This window comes from Gobius niger (assembly GCF_951799975.1).
Source record: "Gobius niger genome assembly, chromosome: 22".
NCBI classification, from domain to species: Eukaryota; Metazoa; Chordata; class Actinopteri; order Gobiiformes; family Gobiidae; genus Gobius; species Gobius niger.
In genome coordinates, this window is record NC_136873.1 from 814,571 (window position 1) to 833,991 (window position 19,421).

The 19,421-nt window shown below is 40.5% G+C and overlaps 1 protein-coding gene across 1 annotated transcript in view; it reads left to right on the top strand.

Annotated features, from left to right (window-relative positions):
- gtf3c4 (general transcription factor IIIC, polypeptide 4) overlaps positions 1-15,890 on the top strand; it is an 80,665-nt gene extending 64,775 nt beyond the window's left edge. Inside the window, exon 7 of the mRNA XM_079581257.1 lies at positions 15,880-15,890. The gene's annotated coding sequence lies outside the window, so the exon portion shown is untranslated. The remainder of the gene's footprint in view (positions 1-15,879) is intronic.
- Positions 15,891-19,421: the final 3,531 nt, after the last annotated feature.

Below are 19,421 nucleotides of genomic sequence, written 5' to 3' on the forward strand. Positions count from 1 at the left end.
ATTTTGGATTTCTTTTTTAGTTTTAAAATAAGCTGTTTTTTAGTGGAAAAATATGTAAAAACGTAATTTTCGCCTTATTATTTGACATTCAAAACTCAATAAATGGGGCTTAAGGGATTAAATAATAAAAAATCCTTCTGAAAAAATCTTCCAAATATTGTTCAGTCCAAGGCTGGAAAATGTGAAGTCTTTAGGTCCGACTGACGTGGACATAGTGTCGCCACAATGACAGAAACATGTGTTTTGAGAAAAAGGCCCTTGAAATTGCATTCTCCCATATAAGTCTATGGGGGAACATTGAATCAGCGCAATATTTAAACATGTTATTGTGAAGATTAGGCATATTTTCTGTTTCCGGGTGAAAGCTTGTATGTTCAGAGACCAGTTTGGCCCAAAACCTGAAAACTGAAAAAATTGAGTTTTGCCTGTAGTGTCTCCCCTTTGAATATACCAAGACCGATTCTGATGCCGATCTAAACAGTTGTTTTGTCTTGTTTTTTATTAATAAGTTGGCTCTAAAGTAGGACAGAGAGATGCTCGTGTAAATCTATGTCTATTTTATGCCAAAAAAAAAAAAGATTCTTTCTACATAATGGCATGTTTTGTAGGATACGTTCTCAGGGGTTTAAAAAGCCCTACAACTACAACTAAACCTGGGTCGTCTTGAGTTGCATATAAGTTTCAACTCTCCCCATTCTTAATTTGAAAGCTAAGAACCTTCAGTCACTGAGATTAACTACAGGAGGCCTGCACGAGCACTCATTACAGTGAGGTATGAGTCGCTTTATGTTCATTTCTAAACTGGTTTTAGGAATAGGGTTTGGCACGTTCCACATTCCTATTTAGAAAATCATCACAAAATAAACATTAACAACTTGTACATCATGTTTTTATTTTATTTTTGAAGAGAGAAAATAAATCAACAAAACAGTAAAACCAATAAGGCTTACACAATGTTTATAACAAATCTTACATACCCTACTAATTAACTTCAGTTTTCTGTATTACTATAATGCAAACATGATGATAGCTCCATGTAACACTGCAGGTAAAAGCCGGTTTCATGGGTTTGACGTCCGATGTGAAACCCTCACATTGTCAGCCTGCGTCTCAAACTCTTCTGACAGTTACTGACAGTGTTCATTCCACACTGGAGCCTGTTTTGCTGCTTGTATTTCACACTGCATCTATCAGCTCTGACAAACAGAAACACTCTGTCGAGGACTTTTCTTCTTCTTTTTTTTTGTGACTTTTGTGAGCGCAGAGTTTTGACACTGGAGCAACATCTGGAGGCGACAGACGAGAGAACAGAGGAGGCAGAATTAGAGCTGACGCGCCGACACGCTCTCATCACCGCAGCCTCGGACATGTCTGTTCCAATATGGCCCCTGCTCGTGCTGCTGCACCCGGCAATCTCCGAGCACACAGCCCACAATAACACGGCACAACATGACGGCTCCGGCTCGGCACTGGAAAACTCCTCAGAAAGTGCACGCAGAGGCACGCCGCTGTACCTGTCGAGCCGCGTTCCCATCGCCTCTTTTCATTTTATTTTAACAGCAGAGGCGGCGCAGGCAGAGATCAGCCGACAGAAAACTCCACCACTGAAGTCAGAACACAGGTGTTGTTCTATTGTTGTGTTTGTTTGGTTTTTTGAAGACCGGTCTGGCAGCGGCAAGCGCATCCCTTTCAGAATACAAAAGATGCCTTAGAGGCAACATAAGTGAAGTTTTATGCTGATGACTGGCTGCTTGACAAACATCGGGGGTGAAACGGCAAGTCTGCTCACGGATACAGCGCGGAAATAAAATGGAGAAAATAACCCGGGTAATATGTAAAAGAAAAAAAGACAAGCGGAAAAGGGGCTGGGAGGAATTGAAGGGTGTGAGAGGACACAGAAAACTAATTTATATCCTATAAGAGAACGTGAGGCGCCCAGGGGGGGCCTGTAAGTTGTGAAAAATTAAAGGAGACGGATTCAAACTGGCCAATTTCCACATCAAACAAACCGCAGGCTGCTGCTCCAGGAGAGGAGCTGCTCTCTCTCCGATGTGTGCCGGAGAACACAGCGTCCTCCCACCCGCTCCTCCGCAGCCTACACAAACCATTATTTTTACATTTCTCTCTTTCCAACTGGTACTCTCCATTTCCTCAATAACCCCGCTCTGTAATTCCCCTAAGCACTGTACTGGTTACACTAGCCACTGTCTCTCCCCTGCCTAATTATACCCATGTGAGTCTATTAATCAACTAGTGAATTATTTAAAAGGGCGAGCTCCTCTGCCTGTAACTGGCTTTGACACCGTGAAGATGGAGGGGGGGGGGGGGGGGGGGGGGGGGGGGTGTGTTACCGCGGATACAGCGAAAGGTGGGCGACGGGGAGAAAAAAAAGGCAGGCATTAAAGGCAGAGAACGCAAAAGAAAGAGCTGATTTGAACCCGGGGTCTGGCTGTCTCCGTCCCCCCGCGGGAATATACGCCGGAGCTCGCTGCTGCCAGTCGCTATGCACACACACACGGCTAACGCTGGTGCAGATCGCGGCGGCGCCCGGCAGACACGTGCACGAGGCGCCGCGAGGAGGGGAGAGGAGCGATCAACATGCGGCGTGTTTGTTTTCCAGCCTTGTTTTTTGTTGTGTTCCCTCTGTCTTCCCACCCTCTATTTCCATGCATAACTTTTCATGATAAACAGGAAATTCATGAATATATGGAGCGATGCAGTGAGTGAAGCGAAGACTGGGGAGGGGAGGGGAGAGGGGGGGGGAGGCTGAGGCGGCAAGAGGAGTCAAAGCCAGGCTGTGCAACTCTTGAAATGTGGGGGACAGTTCTGCAAATTCACAATGAAATGCTGTTTTTATTGTGAGCGGGACGCGCGCTGGGCTAATGCTTTAAAGCGCTGACGTCTGACGGACGAGCGCAGCTGGACCGGAGCCGTTTGAGTCGCCATTAGCTCTCGCAATCATGGCTTCAACATCTACTTGCGCAGCTGAAGTGTCAGGTTTAGTTTGATCTGGTTTTATTTCCTGTTTGAGTTCAGATCGGGACATTTTGTGGACCTCGATTTAGTCCTGTTCTTAAGCGGAGACACTACAGGCAAAACTCAATTTTTTCAGGTTTTCAGGTTTTGGGGCAAATCTGTCTCTGAACATATAAGCTTTCACCCGGAAACAGAAAATATGCCTAATCTTCACAATAACATGTTTAAATATCGCGCTGATTCAATGTTCCCCCATAGACTTATATGGGAGAACGCGATTTCAAGGGCCTTTTTCTCCAAACACATGTTTCTGTCATTGTGGCGACACTATGTCCACGTCAGTCCGACCTAAAGACTTCACATTTTCCAGCCTTGGACTGAACAATATTTGGAAGATTTTTTCAGAGGGATTTTTTATAATCTAATCCCTTAAGCCCCATTTATTGAGTTTTGAATGTCAAAAAATAAGGCGAAAATTACATTTTTACACATTTTTCCACTAAAAAACAGCTTATTTTAAAACTAAACAAGAAATCCTGAATCCCCTCTGAAAAAGTCTTGGCAACTCATTTATCAATAAAATGAAACCATAAATTTGAATGTAGCTCTATCCATTATTCAGATTTTGTCGCCGAAAAGATGGGAAATTTGTGGCATTTTTAGGCATAAAACACCTTGTTCTTATATGAAAAGATAAAATGACAGAAAACTTGCCATGTATTTTTTTCTTACATTTATGCCAGTGATACAGCAAAAGTTTGAAATTGATATCTGTAAATATACATTTTTTCCCTATTCACCTGCAGTGTCTCGCCTTAACTTGGTTTTGTTCAGTTTTCGTCCACTTTTAGTAACTTTGGAGCTGTAAGTTCATGTTCCAGCGAGCAAAGCAGAATAAAAGCAGCAGTAGGACTTCCGCGTGTGAATTTACTTGTTGAAGTTAAGGGCTTTGTTCGTCATTGTACAACAAAATGACGTTCAGGTGTTGGTTTATTTCCACCATTCTGACCAGCATGTTTTTTCAAGGCAGGGGAAACTGGAGTACGTGGAGGAAAACCTGGCTGCCTGAGCGTGGTGTTCTGCACTGGTCAGCTCCTCCACCTCCTCCACAACAATCTTTCACCATCTTCTGGGAAGAGCGTAGCGGTTAATCCAGTTTATTACAGTTTTATACAGTAAGTAATGGAAGGCATGTGTGGCTTAGCTGCCAGTCTTGCCTGGATACCTCCTTGTCCCTTCTTTGTCTCCTGTAGTACCTCTGGTGACGTCTCCACTGTGCTGTAGGTGTGGGGGGCTCTTGGTGCCTCTTCAGTTTACCGTGCATTTCAGACACGGCAGGTGAATAGGAAAAAAATGTACTATATAAACAGATATTCATTTGAAACTGTTGCTGTCGATCACTGGCATAAATGTGAGAAAAAAATACATGGCAAGTTTTCTGTCATTTTATATTTTCATATAAGAACAAGGTGTTTTGTGCCTAAAAATGCCCCAAATTTCCCATCTTTTCGGTGATGAAATCTGAATAATGGATAGAGCTACATTCAAATTTATGGTTTCATTTTATTGATGAATGAGTTACCAAGACTTTCTCAGAGGGGATTTTGGATTTCTTGTTTTTCACCTTATTTTTTGACATTCAAAACTCAATAAATGGGGCTTAAGGGTTAAATAATAAAAAATCCCTCTGAAAAAATCCTCCAAATATTGTTCAGTCCAAGGCTGGAAAATGTGAAGTCTTTAGGTCCGACTGACGTGGACATAGTGTCGCCACAATGACAGAAACATGTGTTTTGAAAAAAAGGCCCTTGAAATTGTGTTCTCCCATATAAGTCTATGGGGGAACATTGAATCAGCGCGATATTTAAACATGTTATTGTGAAGATTAGGCATATTTTCTGTTTCCGGGTGAAAGCTTGTATGTTCAGAGACCAATTTGGCCCAAAACCTGAAAACTGAAAAATTTTTAGTTTTGCCTGTAGTGTCTCCCATTAACATGAACACGAGAAGGCAGCATTGATTATACTGACCATGATGAATAGAATACAAGTAAAGCGTGTAGTTTGATTGTGGTCATACTTAAGTACAGTACTTAAATCAAATTGAATCAGCTCTGGCTCAATATATAAACGAGAGATGACACATGAGCACAACCTGTAATCGAGTATATAATCCAAACTATTCTGCTTTTAAACCTTTAAATCTACGTCTCCTTCCCTTATCGGCGCTTCATCGATGCTCGCCCTCCACATCACCCGCACACAGGGTCTGGCCTCTGCTCGACAGCGTCTCCCCAGAGCTACGTTAGCCGGCGCTCCTGATGATGATGATGCTTGTGAGCGTTAGTGTTCGCTCCCTGAGACCGAGTCCGGGCCTCAGCTCGTCTAATGACTCCCATCGACACCGGCTCTCCGTAAGAAACGCCCCGATTATTATTTTCATAATGTTTGGCGCTGGCAGCCGGACCCCTGGTGGATCGCGCTCGCCGGCAGAATGGTAATGAAGCCGGCGCGTCTGACAGCGTGTTCCGAGGAAGTTATTTCAAAAGGAGGCGAACCACTTTGGGGCGACTTCACCCACGCGGCGGAGGAGCTCCATGCCGTACGTCGATGAAATTACAGTTGGAGATGGGGGGGGTGGGGGAGAGGACGGATTCCCGACGGTGCTCGCCTATGCTATATGGCGTTTGAATGTGGAAGACTGACACTGGAAGACGCCGCGCTTTACGTGAGGGGCTCGCCGCCTTCGTTTTGGACGATATTGCGCACCCTTTTGACACGCATTATTCATACTTGTATTCATATTCATAATGTGTGCTTTGTGCGGGTGTTGGAGAGGTGGCCTTGACGGGGAACTGTCTGACTGTAAGTGAAGGAGTGTTTTAAAAATCAGGTGGAAATAGTTTGAGGAAAGTCGCACACGGTTGTTTTAAAAGGCCCAAAACCTTTCGGAGATCGGAACCAGAAATGTGTTTCGTTCAAGTATATTTCAGACGGTCTCACAACTTAAACCTGTGTCAGACTCCTCTCATACTCCACCTGAAATGACCTTCACTACAAAGTATTTCTTGCTAATTGGCTGCTACAATTTGATGTTGGGTTAGGGTTAGGGTTTCTCCATAATATTGCTGCTTTGTTTTGACTAAAAGCCTCGGACAAGTGTTGAAAATGAGCAGGTTTGAGACAACACTTACACAAAATGCATCTGCTCGTCCACTGCTATTACTGTATGTCCATAGAATGAGCAAAAACAAAATGATAGGATTCAATACTCACAGTGATGTAGTATATCTAACTATTATTATTATTTTCACTGTCTCGCTTATCATTAGGAGTGTTTGCTAAAGGAACAGGCCACCGTTTTTCCATACTGAGATATGTTCTGACCTTAGCTTTGACGAGTTCTTTAGGACCTGTCTGATCTTCAGTCACGTAAACACAGCGCAGACGGCGTTAGCATTTAGCCTCTCCCTCTCTCCTCTATAGCTCCAAAACAGGTCAAGATAGAAGCTACCAAGCTCTTCCACGTTTTCCCTATTTAAATATGGTTACGTGAAGTGTTCCACTACAAAGTATAATTACACACAATTAAACAATGTGGATTTTCTAAGCGGATAAAAGGGGGAACTATATTGTAAGGCGTAATAATACCAGGAGTAGTTCGGAATCCGCGCAGTAATCTTCACTTTACTGCACAGTAATCTTCACGGGGGAAGATCAGACAGGTCCTAAAGAACTCGTCAAAGCTAAAGTAAGAACATATCTCAGTATGTAAAAACGGTGGCCTGTTCCTTTAAAGCTGAAATGCTAAAAATCCCAACAATTGACATTGTTTAACCAATTTTTAAAAAGCTGTTACTTGCCACCCCCCCAGATCAGAGGGTGAGGGTGAGGATCGGCAAATGATGTAAGTTGTGTTTCACTCACACAATTATCTCACACAATTTTGGCTTTGAAATGAGGTGTCACACTGGCAAACTCTCCTATCAATGAGCTTTGAGATTTGGATACGCCTGATTGGAGAAAAATAACTCTACAGCAGTTTCATTTTTCACCAAAATCGTGTCTCGATGATGGGATTATTATTATTATTATTATCATTATTTATTGAAACAGGGACAATGTACAGAACCATTAGTCTTTACAAGAGGAGATGTTTGTACCAGATTTAGCTCAGTAGCTGTTTTCCATCCGCAGTCCCTGGACAGATGTGAACATAAAGCATTACAATTACAATCTATAAATCCAATCTACAATAAAATCTTCTTTGCTTTTCCTAAAAGTGTACACACACAAAAAAAAACTAAACAATCTCTATAGTTTACAGTACATTCATTAATGCTGCCACGACTGATGATCTAAAATGTACTTTTTCAAATTTCACAGACAGTTTCAGACGGTCTGGAAGTTCGTTCCACTCTTTAATGGAGCGAAACGAGAAGGCTCACTGTGCAAAGGCCGACGATCTTTTTGGTATGACACAGTTTTTATTTGCAGTGGATCGAGTAGTTCTTGTATTTTGCTCAGAACACAGTCTGACAAAGTTCTTCAGTGGTGGTGGAGCTGCGTTATTGGTGATTTTGAATAAAGTTCTTAGATTATTGTATAAAATTAGATTGTCAAAACTGAGCAGTTTGTACTTACTCAGGTGATGGTGTGAAACTGTGCAAAGCTTTCTCCAGCACATCCTACAGATCATCGATGGGGATCTGGATGCTGCGGTGGCCAATCCGTGTGTGAACATGAACCAGTCTTTCACAATATGATCCCAATGAATCCATGAAAACACACGGTCACCTAAACGTCTTCACTCCAGTCCAGTGAACTTTTGGATGTATGTTCTGATACAAGCGGGACTCCTGTGGAATCCAGCCGCTGTGGGAGGCTTTCTTCACTGCCTTCTTGGTTGTCTATGTTTGGATTCTGTCTAGACGTGCCCCCTCGGTTTATCGCTCAGTGGCCATACCTTCATCTCCTCCCACTATTACACTTCTTCAGTGCTACCTTTTTGGGTCTAAATGAGAAACATATGCTTTTACTGTGATTTGTTTTAGTTTGGTGAAATTAAGTAAGTTCAATGAAACTTTTACATGGTTACGGTGAACAGCATTCATTATTGGAAATGGGGAAAACAATAAGCCCTTTCTTTCACTGCTTTCGTGTGCTTTTTGCATTTTGTTGTCTTAATCCAGAGCAGTCTTGACAGGCGAGTGTGTTGCACTGTTGCAGCTGGAGGGCATTCCACGAGCTCTCACCTATTTCCATGTTTCTATTCATAAAACAACTCCAGATCAGGTATGAATCAAAGATATGTAGCTTACAAAGTGACGAGCATTCAACTTACCCAGTCTGTTCCATTGTACTTGATCAAATGTGTTGAAGGTCATTCAGCTGTTCCTGCAGGAGGTCTCAGTTTGATTGACCAATGGGAGAAATTAAAGTGACTAAACTGTTAATTAATCGGGAGAGTCGTGGTATTTTTGATCTTGCAGAAAAATCAATCAATCAATCAATGAATAATGGACTCTCACAGTTGTACTATTACACTATCTGCATCAGTATCTCACTGTCCATGATTTTTTCTTGAACTATTTGTTGATTTGAGCGAGACATCATTAATCCTTATTGGGAAAATAGCAAGAGGGGAAGGGCCGCGACCGACAGAGATCACACTCGGAAGTCACGCACCTCATGTACAGAAAAAAAGTCATATATAAGTAATATATTTCTCATTTGCGTAACTTAAAGCTGACTGTGGAGATGTCTCAAACTCAGATGATGTGAGTAACAGCCCATGTGAACAGAGAAAGAGTTGGAACCGATCCTACAACCTTTAGTTATCAAAGCTAACGCCCTAAGAGGTGAGCTATAACTCCGTGGTGGCACTTGAAGCTAGGGGTGCTCGATTATTGAAATAATAATAATCACAATTATTATTGTCATAATTGAAATCACGATTATTCAAACGATTATTTGTTGCCTTTAAAAAAATCCATCAAAAAAGTGACAAAAATCCATCAAAAAAGGACAAAAATCCATCAAAAAAATGACAAAAATCCAGCAAAAAAGTGACAAAAATCCATCAAAAAAATGACAAAAATCCATCAAAAAAGTGACAAAAATCCAGCAAAAAAGTGACAAAAATCCAGCAAAAAAGTGACAAAAATCCATCAAAAAAGTGACAAAAATCCATCAAAAAATGACAAAAATCCATCAAAAATAGTGACAAAAATCCAGCAGAAAAAAGACAAAAATCCATCAAAAAAGTGACAAAAATCCATCAAAAAAGTGACAAAAATCCATCAAAAAAGTGACAAAAATCCATCAAAAAAAGTCAAAAATCCAGCAAAAAAGTGACAAAAATCCCCAAATTAAAAAAAAGAAGAAAAAAATTATTATTTTTTTGTGTGGAAAAAAACAATTATAATCGATTTTTTGCGATTATGCTAATTTTGTAATCGTTTACTATCGTAATCGAAATCGTAATCGAATTTCGATTAATTGCACAACCCTACTTGAAGGACGTACCTCCTTCAAGTGCTACCAGTTAACAAAAAAACACTGACAAATCTTGACGGCGATGAAGTTATGATAAGTGAAGCTGCTCAACGACACATATTTCTTAAAGATGTGTTGTGTAACTTTTTATGGGGAAATAAAAGTTTATATTTCCCCATATTTGACCTATATAAGCCTAAGGCATTATTATCATAAGCCTATGAGTCTTGAAATGCAGCAGCGACCTTTGGCAGAGAATACTCATGGCATTAAGTAAGTGTACACTTTTGTTCATAGTGACAGGCCCCCGACTCCAAATGGCTGCCTCTGCTTTCTGCAGTGCTGTACCCTCTGCTATGTGCTTCATTCCTCACATCCCAAATACAATGTTGAGGCGAGCGGCGCATGTGCACACAAGGGAGAGGCCGAAAGTCGGGATAAACGTCACTCAAGTATCAGCGTAAATGTGCCAGAACTGTAGAAATATTTGCATCATTGTAAAGTCGAATTGAAAAACAGCAGAAAAAAGAAATGTGGAGCTTGAGCCTGAGTAACACTATCAAAGCGCGGAAGAAAAGCTAAGGCTTAAGTGGCCTGCTCACTAATTTAAATCACCATTAATCACATAGGGCACATTATCAGGAGACCCTTTGTGCAGCATGAATTTCTGAGTATGTCAAAAAAAGTAAGTCTCGAATTGGACACCCCTGATATTCACCTTATTCTGGATGTTCACGTGGGCGTCGCCATGAATCAATCGACTCAACATCAGATTTGAGCAGAGAACATTTTCCCTCGGTCTCCGTTTAAATGAACGGGCTTTGCGTTGTACTGGAAGTGTCGATACAACGGAAGCAGAGGCGTGGGAAGATGTTTTAGTTAGGGGGGGCTGAGGGACAAAATTTACCCCCAAAATACTTTTTCTGTGCATAAATCCTATTTATTAACCTCTTAACTCCCGCCTGAACCGAGAGCATTTTCTCCAGTTCGGCTTTACCCAAATCCTGTAGGCCAGTGTAACGCCTCATTTGGAAGACCTACAAAACTAAATTGATCTTTTTCCTCACATCAGATTTTTTTTTCATCACTTTTTTTTGGGGCAGTCGACTCATTTTTGTCAAATTTTCGTCCATTTTTGTCAAATTTTCATCAATTTTTTCGTCCATTTTTCGTCCATTTTTTTGTCATTTTTTGTAATTTTTTTGTCATTTTTTCTCACTTTTTTTTGTAATTTTTTCACTTTTTCGTCCATTTTTTCAAAAATGTTCGTCAAAATGTTCTCATTTTTTTGTCCATTTTTCGTCCATTTTTTTGTCATTTTTTGTAATTTTTTTGTAATTTTTTCTCACTTTTTTTTGTAAATTTTTTGTCATTTTTTCACTTTTTCGTCCATTTTTTCAAAAAATTTCGTCAATTTTTTGTCCATTTTTGGTAAATTTTTTGTCATTTTTTCATCCATTTTTTCAAAAAATTTCGTCAAAATGTTCTCATTTTTTCGTCCATTTTTCGTCCATTTTTTTGGTCATTTTTTGTAAACTTTTTGTCATTTTTTCTCACTTTTTTTGTACATTTTTTCTCCCTTTTGTCACATTTTCCTCCTTGTTTTCGTCTCAGTTTTGCTGCTATTTTCACACCTTTTTTCCAGAAGCTTTTGGACTTGGGGTAAAGCTGGAGAAAATGTGCTCGGCTCAGGTGGGAGTTAAGGGGTGAATATTGCCTGCAGTTCACAAACTATCCACCAGGGGGGGGGGGGGGGGGGGGGTGCTGCAGCGCCCTCAGCACCCTGGGTTCCCACGGCCTTGAACGGAAGTGCCGAGACAAGGCAAAAGTGGGCGGCAAGAAAGGCAAAAAAGAAAAGAAATTGTTTGATTTAATGGTATGACTTTAATACAGCATTTATGTGAATATATACTAGACCCAAATACAAATGAATGTAAGGATTTATCTGGTCAGCAATATGCAAATACTTTACCGTAGTTCCCCGTGGGAGTGGAGGAAAAGATGTTGCCATATACGGACAAACAACAACCTCTCCAAGGCCTCACTCATTTCCATTCCTTACATTGACGTCTCCAACTCCACATTTGTTAGAATCAAAACAACCTCGGCGGCTAAACACCCAACTTACCCAGCTTCCTTTATTAAGAGCCCGCCTGGTGGTGTTTTATGTATGCGCGTGTCTCTGACTAGCGCCTCTCATTAGCCCGGCCGTTGTCTGCGCCGTCCACCTCGCGCCGTCTCCGTGGGATGTTTATTAAATTAATAAAAAGTTGCTCAAGGCGAAGCCGATGCCCGGAGCCTGGCGGTGATTGGCACCCGCGTCCGGCCCCGGCGCGCCTCTCTCGGGTCCTGCGCGATTGCTTTAACTAACTGGCCGTGACTGAGCGGAGCTGGTTGACATGAGCACCCCCCCCTGCCCCCGCATCCCCAAACGCAACCGCCAGACGTCCATTAGCTTTGAATCGGGAACGGGGAAAAGACTGTCAAAAGCGTCAAAATGTGGACTTAACTTTAATCTTGTAAGACTAACGTGATAATTAGAGGGCCCAATCATGGAAGAACAGGTCTGGTGGAGGACGCCGCCATTTGCATTTTGGAATAAATCAGCGGGCCAGTTCCAGCCGAAGGAGAGGGAAGTTTGCATGGTGGATTTGCATGAGGAACAAAACAGGAAAAAGTAAACATGATATATGAACAAATGGGAAGATTATATTATCAACACATGTGGCGTAGAGCTAGCAGGACTGCTGTTCAAAGGGCTTTACAGATGGGATGTAAACATGTAAAGTTACATATGCAAAACACAATTATAATTAATACATAAAATATATTGAAAGGCAAAGACAGAGCATCACCAACACCGTATTAGCCCTGACTCTGGGACCAGCAGGAGACCACTCCCTTGAGGTCAACGTGGCTTTAAAGTATAGTGTGAAGAAGCCGGACAGTGTATAGCCTTTCCACTTTCCGAATGCCGTCAGGTCTGAAACGATTAAACTAGGAATTAACTAGAAATTTGAAGTCATGTCATTTTGCATTTTGTGAAACACTTAAAGAGGGGGTGTTCTGCTTTTGTCAGTCCCATAGCACCAGTCTATATCACACTACAATGATGACAAACCTTCTGTTGGTCTGTAAATGCAGTAAATTAGAATAACTGCCTTGTATAAAATGTCTTTCTCAAAATGGCTGTAGTGAATGTCTTGAAATCGGCCTCTGTCTCTTTAACCTCTTAACTCCCGCCTGAACCGAGAGGATCTTTTTCCTCACGTCATCAGATTTTTTTTCCATCTTTTTTTTTCTGGGTGTTCAACTCATTTTTGAAACTTTTTTGTCATTATTTTTGTCCAATTTTTAGCACATTCTTGTATTTTTTTTGGTCACATTTCTGTCATTTTTTTGTAAATTTTTAATAAATTTTTGGTCATTTTTTTGGTCATTTTTTGTCAAATTTTTATCAATTTTTTGTCATTTTTTCGTCAATTTTATGTCAAATTTTTGTCTTTTTTTGTGTCATTTTTGTCACATTTTTGTCATTTTTTTGTATTTTTTTTTTCAAATTTTTATCAAATTTTTGTCATATTTTTGTCATTTTTTCGTCCATTTTTTGTCAATTTCTTGTGATATTTTTGTCACTTTTTCCTCAATTTTTCATCACTTTTTTGTCACATTCCCATCATTGTCTTCGTCTCAGTTTTGTTGCTTTTTCACAGCTTTTGTCCAGAAGCTTTTGGATTGGGGTAAAGCCAAACCGGAGAAAACGTGCTCGGTTCAGGCGGGAGTTAAGGGGTTAAGAACCTCTGAGCCTTTAGACACGCCCCCTCCACACGCTGTCTGTGGCATCAGTGGGGAGGGGGTTCTGCTGAGGAGCAGTGGTTGGTTACTCGGCTGGTGACCAAAGCTCGGAGGCGTCTCCAGGAGGTGGGGGCGTTCCTTGGAGGACTCAGGCAAACCTATCCCTAAAATGGCCGCCATCAGAGTTTTTACAGATTACTCAGAAACACGTGAATGTGCCAAGGCAACACTTCAGGCATGTTTTTAATGAGGGAGTGACAGAATAACAGGATGGAAAGCTTGAAAAAGTCGATTTTGCATAACCCCCCCCCTTTAAGTTTGTCCAGTTTGTAACAGGTGTAATGAGACATGGGACAAACCTAAAGAATCAATATAAAACTCAAAAATGGGCTGAAATAGCAAGAGCAGGGAAAAACTAAGCCATTTCTTAATTGACCTTTCACAAAAGCCCCTTAGGCGATGTTTGCTATAGCTTCGTCAAGGAGGGGGGGACGCGTGTGTGTAAGTGACTGTTATTTGGTGCTATAACAAAGCAATATCATCCAGATTGATGCAAAACGGGATGCAATGTGCAGTGGAGGAGCACACTGTGGGAGGAGAAAGTATGTGAACCCTTTGGAAGTTCTGCCTAAATTGGTCATAAAATGTGGTCTGATATTTATTAAAATCACAAGAATAACTAATACCACCCAATACCACCAAACAATTACATGTTGCCCTATTTGTATTGGCCATAAAATGTAAACATTCACAGGACAGGGAGGAAGAAGTAAGTGAACCCTTTGATTGAATAGTGGCTGACCCCCCTTGGGCAGCAACAACTGTGTGCAGACATTTCCTGTAGATGCAGATCAGACGCTCACAACGCTCAGGATGAATCTTAGACCATTCCTCGTTATTAAACTGCTGCAGTTCAGCCAGATTCCTGCGATGTCCAGTGTGAACGGCTTTCTTGAGGTCACGCCACAGCATCTCTATCGGGGTTAGGTCAGGGCCATTCCAGACTATTCTGAAGTGGATTTGCTCTAGTGCTTTGGCTCATTGTCTTGTTGCAGCACCCATTCTCTTTTGAGCTTCAACTGCTGGACAGACGGCCTCAAGTTTTTCTGCAAAATGTCTTGATAAACTTATGAGTTCATTTTTCCATTGACGATAGCAAGTTGTGCAGGCCCTGAGGCAGCAAAGCCCCCCACCATCTGAAAGGGTGAAAACAGAGATTCACCCCATTGAAATACACTGTGATGCTGCTAAAACTGGAGAGCGTGGAATAAGTAAGTGAACCCTTGTATCAAATAGCTGCCGACCCTTCTTTTGCAGCAATAACTGCTTTTCAGTGGTTGCATATTAGTCACTTACTTTTTCCTCCCTGTCCTGTGAAAGTTTACATGTTATGGCCTAAAAAATAATAATCACGATTATTTTTGTCATAATTGAAATCACGATTATTCAAACGATTATTTGTTGCCTTTAAAAAAATCCATCAAAAAAGTGACAAAAATCCTTCAAAAAAGTGACAAAAATCCATCAAAAAAGTGACAAAAATCCTGCAAAAAAAGACAAAAATCCAGCAAAAAAGTGACAAAAATCCTGCAAAAAAAGACAAAAATCCATCAAAAAAGTGAAAAAAAATCCATCAAAAAAAGACAAAAATCCAGCAAAAAAGTGACAAAAATCCATCAAAAAAGTGACAAAAATCCAGCAAAAAAGTGACAAAAATCCATCAAAAAAGTGACAAAAATCCATCAAAAAAGTGACAAAAATCCAGCAAAAAAGTGACAATAATCCAGCAAAAAAGTGACAAAAATCCAGCAAAAAAGTGACAAAAATCCAGCAAAAAAGTGACAAAAATCCAGCAAAAAAGTGACAAAAATCCATCAGCGATTATGCTAATGTTGTAATAGTTTACTATTGTAATCGAAATCGTAATCGAATTTCGATTAATTGCACAGCCCTATTATGGCCAATAAAATCATGATAATGTCATTGTTTGTGTGGTATTAGTTTAAGCAGACACTGTTTACTCATTCTTATGATTTTGATGAAAATCAGACCACATTTTAGGACCAATTTAGACATGTTGATGGAGTAAACTTAAAGTGAACGTTTGTAGGAGACTCTTTGTGCTAATTCTGCTTTCTGATTGGATGAGACAAAGACAGATATTTATGAAATTTACAATGTGCAAAACACTACAGACCCGAGCTTTACAAACAAAGGTTTTCATCAAAAAAACATAATTGTCATATCATTTTTGCTCTATTTGAGTCTGTGTTTACTAGAAAACGATTAATCGATTACAAAAATTGCTGTCAACTATTTCAATAATCGATTAGTTGTCGATTAATCGATGTGGTTGTTCCAGCCCCATCTTGCACCACTGGGTAACTTCTCCTCTCATGTCAAGTCCAGTATTTATTAAAATGTGTCTAGTCTGGGGTCTGCCCCATGTGGCAAACGACAAGCCGGATGGAAAACAAGAACTAGCTCGGCTCTAGTCAGCGGGCGGTTGTATATTCAGCTTCTCAGCTTTGAGCGGCGAGAAACAAGTACCACTCCGGAGGATATCAGGAGAAGGTTTGGTAGAAACGGTTGAGGTATGACTGGACAATGACTGTTTTGGGGCAGAGTTAAGCCAAAGGTCATTTAGTTCTCCACCAAGTCCAAGACTAATCCAACAGATTCAAAAAAGAGAAATAATCATGAGAAAATGAAAGATTAGAAGTAGAGAGGAGCATGAGAACCACTGTCCTAACATTCACAGCAAGACGGTCCCGGGTTTGACTCCCAGAGGGCGTGCCATGACATAACATAATCTCTCAATGTCTGGGTGGGTTTCCTGTGGGTGCTCTGGTTCCGCCCATCAATCTAAAACATGCACAATAGGTTGATCCTCCACTTCGTGCCTTGAGGAGGATCCCTGTAGGAGCTGCTCTGCGGTCGCCCACTATACACACACACACACACACACACACACACACACACACACACACACACACACACACACATATATATACATACACACATACATACACACACACATATACATACACACACACACACACACACACACACACACACACACACACACACACACACACACACACATATACATACACACACACATACACACACACATACACACACACACACACACACACACACACACACATACACACACACATACATACACACACACACACACACACACACACACACATACATACACACACACACATATACACACACACACACACACACACACACACATAGCACTGAAGCTGTATATTTAGAGGACACACTGGCATCGTGGTTAGCACTTGTGCCCAAGTAATAATGAATGAGAATAATTTGGGTTCTATTAATATCCATGATTATTATCACACAATCAAACAAGAAAAGAAAACAAATATTTGCACATTTGAATAATTCTGTCTCTGCAAAGTGAGGCTGAGGGAGAAGTGGGTCAGTCTCCTGCTGAATAATGCTTTCTCTGTGCACAGCTTTTGTTGTTGAGTTTCTGTTTATTCGCTGTTTGGGTTAAGCCTAAGTGGAACTCACTACAAGAAAAACCAGCATTATCAGATTTGTCCAGAAGCAAAATCCTAACATTACAGTGATGTCACTCTGGTTGATACTTCTGTTTGAACTGTTCAGCCTATAGTCTGGAGTGGTTAAGGCTGCTGCACATATGCTGAAGGTCTCTCAGCCAGGTATGGACCACACTGTGTTTTTGAACTTACCACGAGTGCAGTTGTGAATAGAAATGTTTCAGATGATTAAGTTGTTCTCAGATAGACTGTGATCGAGGAAACACATTTAAAAAGCAACATAATAGTGGCAGTTATGTCTTATCTTTCTATATGTCAGAGAATCATTGTGGTTTTCACCATTTAAAGCCTGTACATATTGAACTTATGTTATTGTGGGCCAGATTGAAAGGCTGAATGGCCTCATGTTTTATGTTATGTTTATTTTTATTTTTTTTTTATGGGGGGGGGGGGGGGGGGCAGTGTATCTTTCAGCACTGATGTAGTGCATTGGGAAATTTCATTTTACAGGAGCAGAAACACAATATTTTATATAAGGACATATAATGGACATGCTAAAGCGGTCAGGCCCTCTCATACTATACTGACCATGGTAACTTAAGTATTTTTAAGTAACTTTATTCCTCAGCCAGGATGGAACTCTGACTGACACTGGATTGAAGGAAAACAAAAAGCTCTGACCTGCCGTAAAAAAGGTATCTTTTCCTTTTTTATTCAGAAAATTACTACTTTTCTGTGTGACTATGCTTAATGTTTTTATTGGTGTTTTGTGCCTTATTTCTGAATTTCAAACTGTGAGTCTAAACAACACGGGGACGTTACCGGGGCAGATATATGTATATTATATCTATGGACTAAACACAGGGAGGCTGCATTTCACTTATGCAGCTAAAATGAAGACAGGCCTCCACTCTGACAATGTTCAAATAAAGTCTGAAACATGTTCTATTTAGCTGTGCACATGAAGCAACTAAAGTATTTAATCACTACTAATTTAATTTCATAATGATTATTTGTTCTCTGTACTTACTTTTTTGTATGTGTAATTTTATGCTGACTGTACATACTTTTAATATATTCCTGCTCTTTAAAGCACTCTGAATCACCATCCTCAACCACAAAACCAGCTACGAGTTTGTGGATTTTACGTTGGAATAACCGAGACGACCAAAAGCTAAGCGTCATTGTTCTGGAGGCGAGGGCGAGCTTCATTATGGTTCCTCTTTAGCTTCGCCTATTGTCATTTTCGCCAACAAGTAAAAAAGAATGTGAGTGTTTCCACAATCCAAATGTCCTCACTGAAAACTCTGCCATGTTTCTGACTTGATGTAAAGTCTTGGAGAACACAGTCACGCTGTCAGTGAGTGAAATGAGACGAGAGACAGAGATCAGGATCCAAACTAACAGCGTTACGGATTTGAAAAAGAAACTAGATTATCTGCAAATGACAAACTCATTTGTTACTTTATTTGTTACTTTTAAAAGGTAATCTGAGTACTGGAACAAAGTGTTACTGCATTACCCCCAACACTGCTTATAAGTTGGACGATTCTGGGTTCATTGCAAATATTATATGGGACGATTGCCTTAAGAACATAATGGCCCTGAGAGCAGGGCCCAGATCCTCAACTTATTCAAGTAGTTCACAAATATGTTAGTAGTAGTAGACTAATACACAGACTCAAGAAAGAGCAAAAATGATATATATTTTTTTGCTGATACTGTATGCATGAGTGTCCAATAGTCCAATAGAGCTGTTATGCATTTGATTCTGAAATCTGGGCCCACTTTTGGAGGTGTGACACAAACACTTGAATGAAACACTGGCAGACACGGCCCGGCTTCCTGCAGCAGGAGGGAGCGGGGAGAGGGCTGTTTACCTCCATGCTCTTACAACTAAATAAGCACATTAGCATATTTAGCTTATTTAAAAAACAAGACTTTAAGGTAAGCCTTTAGGTAAACATGACCATGTTGTGTTCTCTTCAATGACAATGACAAACCCTGTTTTACAAGGGCAGCAGTTCCTGCACAATAATATTTATTTTGAAGTCAGTGCTTTTATGTGGCATGTTTTGTGCACGTTACTGTAAGATAAATAAATAAATAATAATAATAATAATAATAATAATAATAATAATAACTAGAAATGCAATGGCTGCGCCATTGCGATTGACTGCGGAATTGCGGGAAGCGAATGCAGAAATTGCATAAAATGTTCAAATTGCATAAATTGCTTAATTTGCATAATATAATTTGCATAAACTGGTAAAATGCATAAAATGTCATTTTGCATAAACTGTATAAAGTGGTAAAATGCATGAATGGGTTAATTTGCATAAATTATGTAAATTGCATAAACTCTTTAAAATTCATAAATCCTAAATGGCATAAACTCTTAAGTTGCATGAACGGTTTAAAATGCATAAAGTGGTTAATTTGCATAAATTGTTAATATTGCACAACCCCCATGAGCTGCCACCTTAACGTGGTGGGGTTGTTTGAGTACCCGAATGATCCGAGGAGCTATGTTGTCCGGGGCTTTATGCCCCTGGTAGGGTCTCCCATGGCAAACAGGTCCGAGGTGATGGGTCAGACGAAGAGC